Raw genomic sequence first — 17,066 nt, 5'->3', positions numbered from 1 at the left:
TCATAAGTGTTGATTATCCAATATTTTTCCCTGGGCGGCGGTACCAATACACGCATCCCAGATTCTTCCACAGGGAACATTTTCCCCACTCTAACGATGGAAGTGAGAGAAACTCAAATATTGTCAGGTTAGGCCCGTCTCCACAGCTACATCTAACTAACTAACCATTACAGCGTTTCCTCGTAGGAGTATGCAGAGAGGACTGACCGTCAAACAACTCGGTCTTGACACACACTCCTTGCCTCATTAACATTCATACATCGTCTCATACACACTCTTCTATTATTCTGACTCTTGACATGGCCCGACTCGAGAATCTGATTCACTTGATCGTGCCATGTCTTCCTCGGGCGTCTCCGACTTCTGCTACCATTCACATTCGCATCATATATTCTCCTTACACTCCTTTCTTTGCTCAGTCGCTCTACATGCCAAACCATCTAAACGTCCCTTTCTTGATCTTACTCATTACGCTTACATCAGCCTTGTACTCTTTGCGGATCTCCACATTTCTTACACGATCATACATGGTTTTACCACACTTACGCCTCAGGGATCTCAATTTAACAGCATTCAGTCTACTTTCATCCCTTCTCTGCCAGTTCCATGCTTCACTTCCACACATCAGGGTAGGTACCAGCGCTCCATTGTAGACTGCTAGCTTCACTTCTTTGGACATTTTTTTAGCGCCAACCGCGTTCAGTCCTTCATTAATGGAGTTACCTGCATTTACCCTGCTTTCAATATCTCTGTCAGCCTTCCCATCTCTCTAGAACATACTTCCTAAATACACAAACTCATCCACCTCTCTAAGATTCTCTGTCAGTTCTCGACATGGCCCGACTCAAGTATCTGATTCTCTTGATCGTGCAATGTCTTTCTTCTTCGGGGTTTCCTGACTGCTTTTACCATTAACATTTGCATCATATATTCTCCTAATATCAATATACAGTAGGTATAATTTCAAATTGGTTTAGATCTCTCTAGGGACTATATAATCAGTGGCCGGAACAGAGTTGTGTTGTGTAACATCGTCTCTGCCTACCCCTACCAAATATGACGTTACGGTTAGTTAAATATAACTGTTATAGCCTACGTTTTTGAAATGTGGGTAATGGAAAATAGAAACCACGTCAATTAAAACTGAACGTCGTAAAGTTAGATAATTAGTCGTAAATAATATTTTTTAAACTTTGATGTAAATGCATTAATTCTAAAAAATATACGCTGTACAAAAACACAGGTGCAAATTTTATTATGCAGTGGTGCTAATTTGGTGAAAATTTTCCCAAAAAATTCTGAATAATTTACAAGCCATTGTACTTCAAATCTAGGTAGAATAGAACGGGAATGTCAGGTAAGGTGGATCCCACCTGATTCATATATTTCATTCACTGTCAATTAATAATAACATTTGTATTGCATCGTTTTTGTGAAAAATCATTGCTAGCGCGCTGTACAAATCTCTAAATAGTATAAAACAAAGTCACTATCCGCGCTGTCTGTTTGTGCGCTTAGTTCTTCTATTATTTATTTTATTTCATCAGTTGTTTGGTCTCCATTTTACAAAATCCACATAAACAAAATCGAAGCAATTCAAAACAAATTCCTAAAATATCTTTGTTACAAGTCATTTGTAAGATTTAATAATTATGCAGAGTTAGCTTCATACTTTAAAAATTGATTCACCGAGTGTACGGAGGCATCATAAGGATGCACTATTCCCGTATAAAGTAGTTAACAATAATATTCAATGCCCAGAGTTGTTAAACAAGATACCATTCAATGTACCTGCGCGTTCTACACGCTCTTGTGTCCTGTTCAGGGTTGATCAAAGCAAACTCTAAGCAGAATTCTCGCCTGAAGAGACTATGCAATAATTACAATAGCGTATTATCTAAGGTTGATATTTTCAGTTGCAAACTTACCAAATACAAGAAGTCCATAAAAGAATATTTCTCTGATGGTTTGTGAATAATAATTATGTCTCTATTGTTTATATCTCTATTATGATTTGATTTATATCTACAACCTCTCTCTATGGCTATAAATGTATTGTTTTGTAAATTTTTCGTTTTACATAATCTTTTGTTTTGTATAAATTTTTTAATTCATATTCCTTTCTCACAAATTTAAATAACTTATTCCATATTATGCTGTCTCAATTAAAGTCACAAGGAGGAAATCCATAATTGGTTTTATTTTACTATATAATACTTATGTACAAACTGATTAAATGTAAACTGTCGATTTCCCAAAAATGAATAAACTACGCAACGGATTTTGTTAAGATTTTCACTATCATTTAGAGAATTTTTTTCGGAAGGTTTATATATATATAATATATGCATATTGTATTTATAGAAAGTAGAGAAAAGTCAATATTTTGTAATCAAGTCGTAAAAATATTATTTTCGAGTGCTTACATTGCTAACGCTGGCAAAACCTTATGATATACGTCAAAATAAGGTACTACGAAATTGTATGTATATATCTTAAAAAGGCCTCATAACCTCAAAACTTTACTCTAAACCATTTATAAGTTCCCTAGCAATGCCGGGTACACGTCAGATAGTCTTAAATAAAAAAAAAACTTACATCTGTAGGGATCGACCTTTAAAAAAGTGAATTTTATCTTTACGAATTCGTTATAATTAATTAAAATTTATTGCTACACATAAATCTCGTTTTTTCTCATAAAGATCAACCTCACTAGGACTAAGCCTGTATCGAGGTTAACAATTTACATTTGAGTGAAGTAAACATAAGAGTAATTACAAACATAAAATAATACTACATACAAATTTGCTTACACTAAACATACAAAAAACAAAATATCTCACATTTAGCGCTACCCTTGCAGGTCAACCCAAAACACCTCATCACCTCACAATACATAATATTAAGTGTAGCCTTGGAAATAATAACCATACTTGTAAATGCGAAACCCTTGAATGTGTTAAATCTATTAAATATTTAGGTATAATAGTGGATAACCATCTTAAATGGAAACAACAAATTGAAAACACAGCTAATAAAGTGCGCAAGCTTATTTATATATTTATAGCATTGCGGGAAATTATAAAAACTCAAGACATTAAAAAAATATACTACGGGCTCTGTAACTCCGTCATAACCTACGGTTGCATTGGATGGGGTGGAACAGGATTAACAATATTATACCCGCTACTGAAGGCACAGAAATCCATTCTACGCGTCATTATGAAGAAACCCTTCAGATACTCGAGCGACGCTCTCTTCAAGGAGTTTAATGTGCTTGATGTTCGACAGTGTTACATAAAAAAAATAACAATCTGCGTCCACAAAAATAAAAACAAAACGATAACAGTCGATCATAATCATCACACCAGAAGTAAGAGCAGAAACGACCTTTCTATTCCAACTAGCAATACTGCGGCTTATCAAAAAGTTTTCTCATACCTGGGACCAAAAATATACAACAAAATCCCCTCTCAATTTAAACTATGTGAATTATCAGCCTTCGGTACTAAAATTACTAAATGGTTATTAGACTTAGGTAGGACAGATTCCGAAAAATTATTAAAAAACGTAGTCTGAGTTGATTTCCTCGATTTTGTATTTTGTATTTACCTAAAAAATATTTTTTTTATTTTTCTTTCTTACATTAATATATTATATTTTTATTTTATATTTTACATGTACCTATCTGGATTTTATTGTTCATTACTGCTAAATTGTATTTTCCTAAAAAAATATTTTCTTTCTATTTTTCTTTCTTACATTTATATGTTATATTTTAATTTTATTTTATATTTTACATGTACCTACCTGGAATTATGTACACGCAACCTGCCAATTTGACTGTCCTAAAACGGGAAACTTCCTAGTTGGACAGTCAAAGCTTCCTTTTATATTTGTATATCTTGTATGTAATAAATGTAATAAAAAAAAAAAAAAAAAAATAAAAAAAAACAAAATATTTCAAAAAGAAAGAAAACAACTAAGTTTCAAAACAACTTAATGAGTAAAATCTAAAATTGTAATTTTTAATTATTAAAGACAATATTAGCAACTCCTAACTGAAACAGAAAACTCAAAAATCATTTAGAGAATTTCTTTCAGAAAGTAGAGAGAAGTGGATGTTTTATAATCAAGTCGTAAAATCATCATAAAATCATCAAAAAATTAAGTATTTCCTTATGACAGAAAAAAAGATAAAAATACTTTTATAAAATATGGACGCCCGGTCATATTCGTCCGTTAAACGCTGGAGGGATTAAAAAAGATAATTTTATACAATTTGGACGCTCGGTCATATATGACCCTCAAATGCTGGAAGGGTTAAATTTCAAATAAGGAATTCGTCCAAAGAAACACCACTTTCTCAATGACAATTCTTTTTCCAAACATTCTTCGGGAAGATATTGAAAAAGTCAAAGAAAAAATAATCTTTATTGAACCGGTTCCATAATAACTCAAACACAATGAGAATTCTACACATCTTTAAAAGGTGATTTAGTCATTAAATGCAATGAAAAAACTAACCTAGAAACCTAACTCACGTGACCTATTTAACTTAGTTTTTGTTTCATCACTTTTCATTTATTTATATCACTTTTTTTAAATGTGTTCTATTGTCTTTGAGCTGAGTTACCGACGAAACCATCGTATTAGAGTTTTTTGGCGTTCAATAACAGCGAACTCCATGGCATCAATTCTCAATGCCATGAATTACTTTATTACGGCAGAAATTGCCTCATTTGGGAAGTTTTGGCGCAATTCGTATGCTAATTTCTACTTTTAGATTGCAAGTTGATATCTCGATGCTAAACAGAACGTGAATTCATTACATTTTAGCCAAGTGTTTAGGAACTGAGAGAATTACCTAAATACATAAAAAACTTAATTGTATTAATTTGTCTATTGTCAAATAGAAATTAGATCAACGACCTCCGTGTCAGAGCGTTTAAGATTCTCGGCTTTGAACCAAACAAGAAATCCCGGCTTTTAATAATAATAATTGGATGACTTGTATAGCGCCGTTTTTGTGCAAAATCACCTCAAGGGCGCTGTACAAACTTATAATACATTTCTACAGTGATCTATGTTATTACTTAACTATTTATGGAGAAAATATACAGGACAATACTTACCTGGTAGGTCACTTGAGATTAACACTTAATTAACATTAACTAATTGTTTATTGGCGAAATTTAGATACAGGATTTAGGACTTAATTGAAAAATTGAATATAACTGGACTTTCTCTTGGGAATAGTATATTTAATCTAAGGGTACGACAGCTTAAAGAGGTAAGTTTTTAGTTTAGACCTGAATTCTGTTGGACTTGTTATGGATCTTAGTTCCGGAGGGAGTTTATTCCAAGCCTTCGGCCCAGACGCTCCAAAAGCGCGATCACCAAACTTAGTATTTGGCTTGCGCATAGGTTCCATCAGTCTGCCTACAGCTGATGATGTTGCTGATCTAAGAGTTGACTGCCTCAGACCAGTGTTTTCCGGGACGCATAGTTCAGATATGAAGGGTGGGGCCATTTCATTGATGGATTTAAACACCATCCAGCATAGTTTGTACTGGATTCTTTCAGGGCACTTGAGCCAGTGAAGGTTACGAAGGTGTTCTGAAATGTGCGAATATTTTGAAACCCCGGTTATGAGCCGTGCTGCTGCATTAAACACTGATTGAAGTTTGTCAATTTGATAATTTGGAAGGCTGGCATAAATGCCGTTGCAGTAATCGAGACGTGAGACTACGTAGAGTTGATAAGTAGTTTAATCCCGGTGCACGCAATTTTTTTTCAATGAAATTTAACCACTGCGCAGTTGGGACTCACATTTACACAGTTTATTTTTCTTCGGGGCCTATATCATATTTTGGGATGCTGTGTGGAGGGTCGTTTTAATGTTCTGGGTAGGAAGCTGGGGGTCAGTGTGTTGAGAAGTAACCGATATATGAATCCATCCCTCGCTCTGCGGTGCAGGGCAAAGGGTCGAGAGAGTCCGGTTTCAGAGGTCAAAATGTTACCTTCAACCGGCCTCTCCAGATCCGACCCACCATGCGATTTGAGTAGATGCATCCACCTCCAAGATCTGGACAAACGTTACCGCGTGAAACAGGGCACCCCTGCCAAGTCACCAAGACCTAGGAAGAGGCATTGGTCGTCCATCGAATACCCGCCTCCCGAATCGAAATCTCATATTGATACAGAGGATATAATACTATGCATAACTAATGTCTGATTTATTCAGTAAATTTAGATAAATTTACAGTTGTTTTCTCTAGTGTCTAGGATGAACGAAGTATGTTAGAAAAATGAGTAAATAAGAAATGTAAGTAAGTCTAAAGTCATGGTGTTTTCACGAATACAGTGTGCGTGCAAATAGTTGTGAATGATGCATAATTGGAGCAGGTGGATGAGTTTTTGTATTTGGGTATGCTTATAAGAGATGGGAAGGCTGACAGAGATATTGAAAGAAGGGGAAATGCAGGTAACTCCATTAATAGAGGACTGAACGCGGTTGGCGTTAACAAAAATTGTCCAAAGAAGCGAAGCTAGTAGTCCACAATGGAGTGCTAATAACTACCCTGATGAATGCCAGTGAGGTATGGAACTGGCAGAGGAAGGATGAAAGTAGACTGAGTGCTGTAGCAATGAAATCCCTGAGGCGTGTGTGTGATAAAACCATGTGAGATGATTAAAATCATTCCCAAAGAACGCAACGCTGATTGCGTAGTGTGTAAGATGTAGAAGGACGTTCAGATGGTTTGGGCATGTAGAACGAATGAACGATGAAAGGAGTGTAAAGAGAATATATGATGCGGATGTGATTGGCATAAGAAGTCGGGGACAATCAAATGAATCAAATACTTGAGCCGGGCCATGTAAATAGTCAGAATAAAAGAAGAGTGTCTACGAGACAATTTATGAATGTGAATGAGGCAAGACACAGTTGTTTTTCGGTCTGTCATCTCTGCATACCTCTGCGGAGAAACGGCGTGATGGTTAGTTACAGTAGTTTTAAGATATTTATTTACACGAATGTAGAAAGTACACCATCATTACATAAAGTAGACATGATTACTTGACCTATTGGCATATTAGTTACCTTGGTAAGCGATGTTTGGTGTCAATATCCTATGATGATGAGTGCTAATTGTCATTGCTGTGTACCCCAACGTTTCTCAACGCTCAATAACACTTTGAATCTATTACTTATGTATATACTTGAATACTAAACACACACAACATTTCACAAACGCACCTACAACACAAATATTAATAATATGATGTTTGTGAAATATCACCTAAGGGACCCTATACTACAGCAAAGCAAGACAATATCTGATAACTACATACAAAACTATTGTACCACCTCAGTTAGGAGTACTATTGTCTTGTTGCGACCGGTCACAAAGTTATTTTTAACATTAACCTCACATAGGGTTAATTATTTTCGGGCCGTCATTTGGGGATTGTGGTACACAGCAGTGAATGATGGAAGAAGTCAGAGTCCACTAGTTAAAAATAAAAATAAGATGCGTCTCATAGTGGATCCTTGAGGTACACCATTTTTTTAATTTTTAAAATTCTTTTCTTCTCTAAAAAAACTCTGTGAAAGATTTAGTTTCCTTATTGGAGTTTCCAAACATTATCCAATTTTTGGAAACTAGATATCAAAAATGTGTTTGTTTTACCGCTATTCCAATCAAGGTGCCCCGAAAACTAGTTAGTTATATTAAAAAAACTCAATTATTCAAAACGAAATTAAAATGGGTCACATAGTAGATCCTTGAGGTACACCATTTATTAACTTTTTCAAATAAATCTTTATGAATGCAAAACAAACTCAAATTTGTTTGCACACGTTTGTTATATATATTCTAGTGATTTTCTCTGCGTAGTCCAACAGAACCTAACGAACCAAATAATAAAGAACAAAAACATCAAGCCGGTGAAAGTGACTCACAGATGTGTTTTCATTTAGTCTGTACTCGGCTTAATGCTTTTCGCGTCTCAATGTAAGTTAGTGTAAACGCTGTGCAAAGCCCGTATTACATGAGACAAATTAATGGCAAAACCTTTTCATAGTAAATTCTACATACGTATTTTGTTTAAAACATTCATCTATTTGTATTTTACTTTTGTTTTCGCTAATGAATTAATGCAAATCTTTGAAGCAGAAATTAACCCACTTCCCGATGTGCGATCGAGCTGAAACTCGCCAGATAGATTCGTCATAGATGAAAATGCATTCTATCAAATTTTACTGGCATTCACGCATACTCACGTGCACACACAATAATTTTTCTGAAGTTGGATAACAATTAAATTTAAAGCAGTTAATAAACGATATAAAACTAGGTACCATACAATAAGGATTCGGCTTAAGTCGATGCACTGCGTCGTGTAATATTTTTAATTGAGCTGCTATCAATAACAACCCTTACGTAGATGGCGATAAGGTTTAAATTCCCGCTTAACACCATGTGAAAAAAACATGGCCAAAAAGTGCCTTTTATTTTATTTTGTGGATGTGTTCATTTTATAAATAACTTAATTTGCCACATTATACATTAAATCTCTGATGTACCAGGCCGTTCAACTCTATAACAAAATCCCGAAGGAAATTGCTGTGATAGAAAATATTAATAAGTTCAAAAATGAATTAAGAAAATATGTCTATCTCAATTATTAATGTTTCTTTTTTTGTGACTTTATTGAAATATTTAAAGAAAGATGATGTTTGCCAAACAATGTACATGTTTATATGTTTATAAAACTATTAGCACACACGAAGATGTGAGCTAACTTAAGATTAATAAATAAAAAAAATAAATAAAATACAATAAAATCATAACCGAAAATGGGTTCGTAAGTAGGAGATTTTTGTGAACTGATTACAAAATTACTGCATAACTTTAAATTTCATTTAAATATCTTACTGTCCCATTAATACGGGCTTAATCCAGTTAAGAGGGAGTCAGTAGCCAGTTGAGGAAAGGCAGGAGATACACAAAAGTAAGAGATGGCTAGATATCTATGTATATTCCTGTACCGGTGTTTCTGCAGAGATGAATGAGACGCGTTCCACTTGCGCATACACATAAGTGCAACAGTACGTATACACTTACATACGAACATACGTTAGTTACAACAGTCAAATCGCTGTGAAATGAGACGACTTTTCAAAGGATCGAAACGTTGCTGGAAACGGCTTTAACCGTGTTTTGTGACCAGGTCTGAATAGTTAGGTACTTCTCCACCTTCCTCTTTCTTCTCACATAATATATCTTCAGGGTTGAAGGTCTTTCTATCGTTTCCCTTGAGTATAATACAAATAAAAAAAGTGGGTGTGTCAAGCCTACGCAAGACAGAAGTGAAACTTCTAGTATTCTTCTCTCTTATTATTAGGGCTTTTTTATACTAATTTTCATATATTTATTGGCAGGTAGAGTAGAAATTAATATTGTTTAGCGTTTGCCAACGACCATACCATGTTGAACACACCGGTTCTCGTCCGATCACCGAAGTTAAGCAACATTGGGCGCGGTCAGTACTTGGATGGGTGACCGCTTGGGAACACCGCGTGCCGTTGGCCCATTTTTTATGGTAATTTCATGTTTTTTTATATTTTTTTATCGTTACTATCATTAATAATATCATAAAATTCTTTAACTTTTCAAGTATGCTACAGGCCTAAAATATTACTTAGTGGATTGATATTATGGTCAACCATTGAAAAAAAAAATTCCTGCAAAGTTATGGATGTAATTACGATCTTTTTCAAGCGCGTATGTAATGATTATTTTTATCAACGTCGCACACACCTTGCTAATGTTTTCAGTATTATTAGGGCTTTTTTATACTAATTTTCATATATTTATTGGCAGGTAGAGTAGAAATTAATATTGTTTAGCGTTTGCCAACGACCATACCATGTTGAACACACCGGTTCTCGTCCGATCACCGAAGTTAAGCAACATTGGGCGCGGTCAGTACTTGGATGGGTGACCGCTTGGGAACACCGCGTGCCGTTGGCCCATTTTTTATGGTAATTTCATGTTTTTTTTTATTTTTTTATCGTTACTATCATTAATAATATCATAAAATTCTTTAACTTTTCAAGTATGCTACAGGCCTAAAATATTACTTAGTGGATTGATATTATGGTCAACCATTGAAAAAAAAATTCCTGCAAAGTTATGGATGTAATTACGATCTTTTTCAAGCGCGTATGTAATGATTATTTTTATCAACGTCGCACACACCTTGCTAATGTTTTCAGTATTATTAGGGCTTTTTTATACTAATTTTCATATATTTATTGGCAGGTAGAATAGAAATTAATATTGTTTAGCGTTTGCCAACGACCATACCATGTTGAACACACCGGTTCTCGTCCGATCACCGAAGTTAAGCAACATTGGGCGCGGTCAGTACTTGGATGGGTGACCGCTTGGGAACACCGCGTGCCGTTGGCCCATTTTTTATGGTAATTTTATGTTTTTTTTTATTTTTTTATCGTTAACATCATAAAAAATTTTATATCATTCTTTAACTTTTCAAGTATGCTACAGGCCTAAAATATTACTTAGTGGATTGATATTATGGTCAACCATTGAAAAAAAAAAAGGCGTTAAAAACAAAAAAATTATGTGCGATGGCCGAGAATCGAACTCGGATCAACTGCTTGGAAAGCAACTACGCTGACCATTACACCACCAACGCCAGTTGTCGAGATGAGCTAAGAAGCATTTATATTTTACTTCAAAACTTTGACTAGATCAAATGAACTTTAATCGGTCCCGCATTTTCGTTTCGGTCATGAGTTGGTTTTACTCCGGTACTCGAAATTGCATGACGCGGGTAAAGAAGTTTCACTTCAAAAATAAATTACTGAATAAAAAATATAAATTTAAACTACAAAAAATATATTTTTCAATAGGAATGTATGAACGCATAAAGGAAACAACTTAAAAAACATATAGTATTATAGCTAAGATTATCTGTGACAGTTTCACTTGACTAACTTTTTTGCTTTCTTATAAAATTATTTACAAATTAAATAAAAACCAGTTGTGCTTGAAATCATTAATATAGCAGGGATATCCAACTGACAATATAATTTTATATAAAATTACTTACTTACTTAATTTCAACAATTTCAATATATGCAATAAAAATATATCTATTGCTCCTAAAGGAATTCCAAGTGTAAAAATTAATACGTATATTTTTATGGTTTTTTTCTGGGTTGGTGTTTCTAAATTTTATGCATAGTCAAGTGGGGTGGTTTTATAAAATCTCATGTAGACAGTGATCTTTTTCTTGTTTGAAGGTCAAGTGTGCAAAATTTCATCAAACTCGGAATAAAACTGTATTGTAGTCTGTCTAGTGTACGTAGTCTGGTTTTAAAAATGAAAATAATTGTGACAAATATCCACACAAAATGAAAAAATCTCCCGAGAAAGAATAAATGCCGCCGATAGGAATTGACCCTGCAGCCTTCAGATTTCCGATTAGCTGCTCTAAACGTTATGCTACGTCGACTTATTACAAATCCGCCAAATAATTCAATATATACTAGTATATTTCATTCAAAAATTATTATTGCTTACATTTACGAGTAACTTAGCTTAGTTTGATGGTTAGAGCGGCTGGCCAAATGAGGCGAATAAGTATTGGTTATAATCATTTGTTATCCTTTGTGCTCTGCAAGAAAACATTAGTTTATCATTAAACAAAATAATGACAATGATTGTATATATACATACGGAACCGGCGAGCGCTGAGAGGATATAGCAACAGGTACAAGCCGAGACTCAAATTTCATTCTTGATTTACCTGAAAGAAAGAAAAAATATTATTAGTTAAAATTTTAGACAATTTTGTACAATATTTATATAATAAATCAATAGGAAAACGTTGCATTAGACCAAATTATCTATTAATATTTATACATATTCGTCATTACAAAAAAATATATATATTGATAAATTTAGTTTTGATATTTGGTTGTATTTTCAATAATAGTAGAGTGTGACGATCTATTTAGTTAGGCCACATGACAGAGACAACATGTCGGCTGTACCCGAATGATTACGAATACAGCCGATGCTAGCCGATCCCTGGGCCAGCAGCTCAGTTCGAGTTAGAACAACTGGACTGGACTGGAAGCGGACTATGTTCTGCTAGATATTCATTGTAATAATAAAGTAACTGGTAAATCATAGGGATTTTCATTATCGATAAGTGTAACAAAATAACGGTAATTATTGTATCGACGAATTAATTTTCTATAACGATATAAAATGTGTCATTTTTTACTTGTCTCACAAAACGACATATTCGTGCATTCGGCGTTGTTGACGTCACGATGAAAAACATCGGTGACAGCCGTATTACCAAGCAGCAGCGTTTTTTTATGTCATAATGACGTTATATCCAGTTTGAATAGTTTATGAATTTGCGGTTTTAGATCGTTTTCAAAACCAATAATGAATGAAAATATTAAAATTACACATTAAAATTTTTACATTCGTATACTACCCTAAAATGCTTAAGGGGTTAATAATAGCCCCGTCCCAACAAACAGTGAGTTGCCTGTTGTAAGGCAAACAACTAACAACTTAACCCGGCTAAGTCGAGTCGCGGCCGCCATTTAATAATCGTCTTTATTGGTCTAATAAGCGCTTTGCCGACACGCTCACATCTCTGTATTTCTACACATTCGAGACATACTCACACTTGTGTTCTTCTCCACATCTCCAGACATATGATGCACATCTTTGTACATCTACACTATATCGTATATTATTCACAGAGCAATATAGTCGGAGAGAAAACGTCTTTAGAGGGACGCCGTATGTATATAAGAATGAACTCAGTTTTATTCGTATAGAAAATTTTGTGTGGAGCAATTTTAAGAAGATTTACGACTGGTCTTTCATGTAATATGTAGAAACAGTTTTGAAGCAGTAAAACTCACCAATTTTGAGTTCTTGCATCATGAAATTTGCTAGCTTTAAGTAGAGAAAATTCGTAAAAAAATATATTTTCAGGCACTTACATTGCTAACGCTGGCTAAACCTTATGAGATACATCAAAATAAAGTACTACGGAATTGTATATCTTGAACAGGCGTACAGAAAAGTCTACTATGATATACGTCAGCTAGTTATTAATAAATCAAAACCAAAAAGATTCTCTCAAATCAGAAGATTTGTGAATCATAGGATTTGTAAAAGGAAACATTAAAATAAATTTCAGAAATGTAAGAGAAAACAAAGTTTTTAGAGATGTGTGAATTATTATAGTACAGGGATTTCCAATGAGAGGTGTTATTTTGAATAGCCCGCTATTTCGGTAGATGTTACTTTTGAAGCTGTCATTTTTTAACATTTGATAAGTAGAAACTACGCCATTAATAAAAATAGAAGGATACACGCTTCAACAACGCATTGAAATTATTAAAATTCACTTGAGTTAATCAAATGCAAATCATCTTCAGTGATGAGGCCCATTTCCACCTCGGTGGCTTCGTCAACAAGCAAAATTGTCGCATCTGGGGCTCGGAAAACCCAAGAGTTATTGTTGAAAAGCCTCTCTATCCCCAACGTGTGACTGTTTGGTGCGGTTTATGGTCCGGCGGAGTCATTGGACCTTACTTTTTCGAAAATGAGGCTGGAGCAACAGTTACGGTGAATGGATTGCGCTATCGAGAGATGATTAATGATTTTTTATGACCGGAATTGGATGGTATTGATCTGGACAATGTTTACTTTCAACAAGACGGCGCTACGTGCCACACAAGCAAACCATTGATCTTTTACGATTGAATATCAAAATAACACCTCTTATTGGAAAACCTTGTACATTGAATGTGGGCCATTTACTCTCCGTTGCAATTCTACAGATCTAATCACTAACCAAGGCGATACTGCAAGCATCTCATCAAATTACATTTGTATCGGCCAAGCACCCAAGCAATGTAATTTAGGGTTAACTGTGCGGCGGTCTCAGTTATAATAATATTGGAGGGCCACGTAATTGATTTATTGGTTCCAGAAACCTTAGGCATACGGACAGCAATGATATAGGTTAGGTAAGATGACCTCCCAAAGATATAATATTTCTCCAAATTCAACAATAACTTTGAATGTTTGTTTCAATATTTGCAGCAAATGCGAGTAATAACTGATTTAACATTTATGCGTAGAATTGTAAACAATAAGGGGGTATTTGCAAAAACCGAAATAATATTTCGGGGCGGAGAGGTATGAAGTAAGTTGAAACGGGGAACACGCGGCGACATGCGGGTCAACTCAGTGCGAAGTCAGAGCAGCGATGAAATTCACTAGATGGTACCCATGAGTAAGGTTTGAACATGAAACGCTTAATAATGAGTGTCTTTCAAATAAAGTTTATTAAGTTGAGTATGCATTTTTTAGGTAAATTTCGATAGAAGAATTGCAGAAGGAGCTCATGATTTTATGAGATTTAGATGAGATTATCAGATTTCTATCAAACTTGTTTGATAAATTATCGATACTATCAACTACACTGCTAGACGGTATGCAGTACCTTATGACTCGTAACCGACGTGTTCTTCATTGACAAATGTCAAAAAAATACGGTATTTATTTTCATAATATCTGATCATAATTATATCTGAATATATTGGCAAGATAAATAAAATATCGGTCATTTTCAATATTTATTTTTATTTTTTGCAAAAAAGTTACATAAAACAAATAATTATGTAATGTAAAAAGCATAAGATTCATTTTTTTTTATATAAAGGCCATCATTTATTATTTTATCAGTTAGGAATAGTAAAAATAATTTACATAATAATTTACTAGATGTCATTGCAAAACAAATCAATAATATAATTGGATGATGATCTGGCGTGTAAATAACACAGACCATCAAGGAATATTTTATTTCCCTATGAAAAAAAAAAATTGATTGATCAATGAATTCACTCTGCAGGGAGAAAATAACTTAAGCCAGCCACCAAAATACATATGAACAGAAAAGACTCACCAGAGAATCCCACTTGCAATAAGTTTTGCTCCTTGATCTTCAATTCGGTGGCAGACGGCAGATAAGCACAAAATATATTTTAGTTCACACTATGAGATTATAAGATCAAGCTCTCAAGAGAGTAGAATTATTAATGAAGAATCAGCACATTGCAATAATACGTACTGCCATGATTTGTGACATTTATTGTCAAAAAATATTTCAAACATAGAGGTCTTCAATAGACCTCTTTTGAAAAATGATACAAACTGGATGAATCCAACTGATCAATGCAAAAAGGAGACTGTAATTCGTTATCACACCTGCATAGCAAAATCCATCCAAAAATGACCAGAGATGTCTCTTTGGTCCATTATATATGTTAAAAATTAATTAATTCATATATTATATTTATATTTTTAAAAATCAATTCACATTAATTTTAAATTAAGTTTTTAATCGACTGCTTCTCCAATAATCGTTCCCAATCAGCACGGCTTCCGATAGAAACACTTTAAGTAACTTAATCATTTATGAAAATTATGTAACTGATTCCCTTATCCACAAGAATCGGGTGGATTCGATATACACTGATTTTTCCAAAGCTTTTGATATAGTTAGGAGACATATTCTTGTGTATAAACTAAGTCTTTTGGGCATTAAAGGAACCTTATTGATCTGGATCAACAGTTATCTTAGTAAAATAAAGCTTTGTATTAAAATAAATTCTGTAGAATCTTACATCTTCGAATCCATATGTGAAGTTTCCCAAGGATCTCACCTCGGACCAACTCTGTTTTTATTATTTATAAATGACATTGTTGGTGTATTTAAAGATGCACAAGTTCTGCTCTTCGCTGATGATTTGAAAATATATAGAATGATACGTACTATAGAGGATTGCCATATTTTGCATCTAATTTGGATAAATTGTAAATTGTATCATTGGTGTGTGATCAACTAATTATTTCTTAATATTCAAAAGTGCCAAGTTATTCGTTTTCGTAAAATCCAAAGTCATGTTACTTATGAATACTCTTTAAATAATGTACTATTGACATCAGTCGCTCAGATCAGTAAATGATATAACAAAGAAAGCTATAAAAATGCTTGGTTTCATATGCAGAACAGCGAGTGGTTTCAAGTCACTTGAATGTTTGAAAACATTGTACACTTCTTTAGTAAGAAACCAGGTAGAGTATAATTCGCCTATTTGATCCCCACTGTATAAAACGCTTTCTGACAATATAGAAAGGGTACAGCACATATTTTTAAGTTTTTTATATTTCCATCTTTCATGATACATATTTTGCTTTCCATAATCCACACTATTAATTTTAATTTACTTCATCACAAAACATTATTTATTGTACACTATATATAATTTTATTTTGGTACAAACATTTTTACAACATTACAGATATTTTATCTAACTAATTGTAAAAGTACCATTTTCACAGTGAGAATGTAGTGCCAAAAACCTTACAAACTCATTGAATTTTCCGAAGAATATGTCGAAATTTTTATCTAATATATTTAAATAGCGTATCGCTCTTCCCACGGGCGAATTCGGGTACAGATTTGTACGACTCAATCGGCAATATAATATGTTATGGTGACGTGCCCGAGAGTATAATATACTATATAATATAGTACTATGTACCTAACACAACTGTATTACTTGTTACTTATTTTTGTAAAAGCCCATTAGAGCGTATTCATTTTTGGGAAATCGACAGTTTACATTTAATCAGTTTGTTTATAAGTATTATATAGTAAAATAAAACCAATTGTGGATTTCCTCCTTGTGACTTTAACTGGGACAGCATAATATGGAATAAGTTATTTAAATTTGTGAGAAAGAAATATGAATTAAAAAAAATTATATAAAACAAAAGATTATATAAAACGAAAAATTTATAAAACAATACATTTATAGCCATGGAGAGAGGTGGTAGATATCAAATCAAATAACAATTGATATATAAACAATAGAGACATAAACATTATTCACAAACCATCAGAGATATATTTATATA

General features: G+C 33.7%; 1 protein-coding gene and 3 non-coding genes across 4 annotated transcripts in view; 3 read left to right on the top strand and 1 right to left on the bottom strand.

Annotated features, from left to right (window-relative positions):
* Positions 1-17,066, bottom strand: part of LOC149409539 (protein amalgam-like) — a 301,223-nt gene that overhangs the window by 139,315 nt on the left and 144,842 nt on the right. The window lies entirely within an intron of this gene.
* LOC149409545 (5S ribosomal RNA) lies at positions 9,480-9,598 on the top strand. The gene has a single exon (XR_016305152.1). It is a non-coding gene; the product is annotated as a 5S ribosomal RNA (ribosomal RNA).
* Positions 9,922-10,040, top strand: LOC149409544 (5S ribosomal RNA). The gene has a single exon (XR_016305151.1). It is a non-coding gene; the product is annotated as a 5S ribosomal RNA (ribosomal RNA).
* LOC149409543 (5S ribosomal RNA) lies at positions 10,363-10,481 on the top strand. The gene has a single exon (XR_016305172.1). It is a non-coding gene; the product is annotated as a 5S ribosomal RNA (ribosomal RNA).

This window comes from Hesperophylax consimilis, chromosome 30 (assembly GCF_061612785.1).
Source record: "Hesperophylax consimilis isolate HC1 chromosome 30, BYU_Hcon_1.0, whole genome shotgun sequence".
In the NCBI taxonomy this organism is placed as follows: domain Eukaryota; kingdom Metazoa; phylum Arthropoda; class Insecta; order Trichoptera; family Limnephilidae; genus Hesperophylax; species Hesperophylax consimilis.
This window is presented reverse-complemented; position numbering and strand designations above follow the sequence as displayed.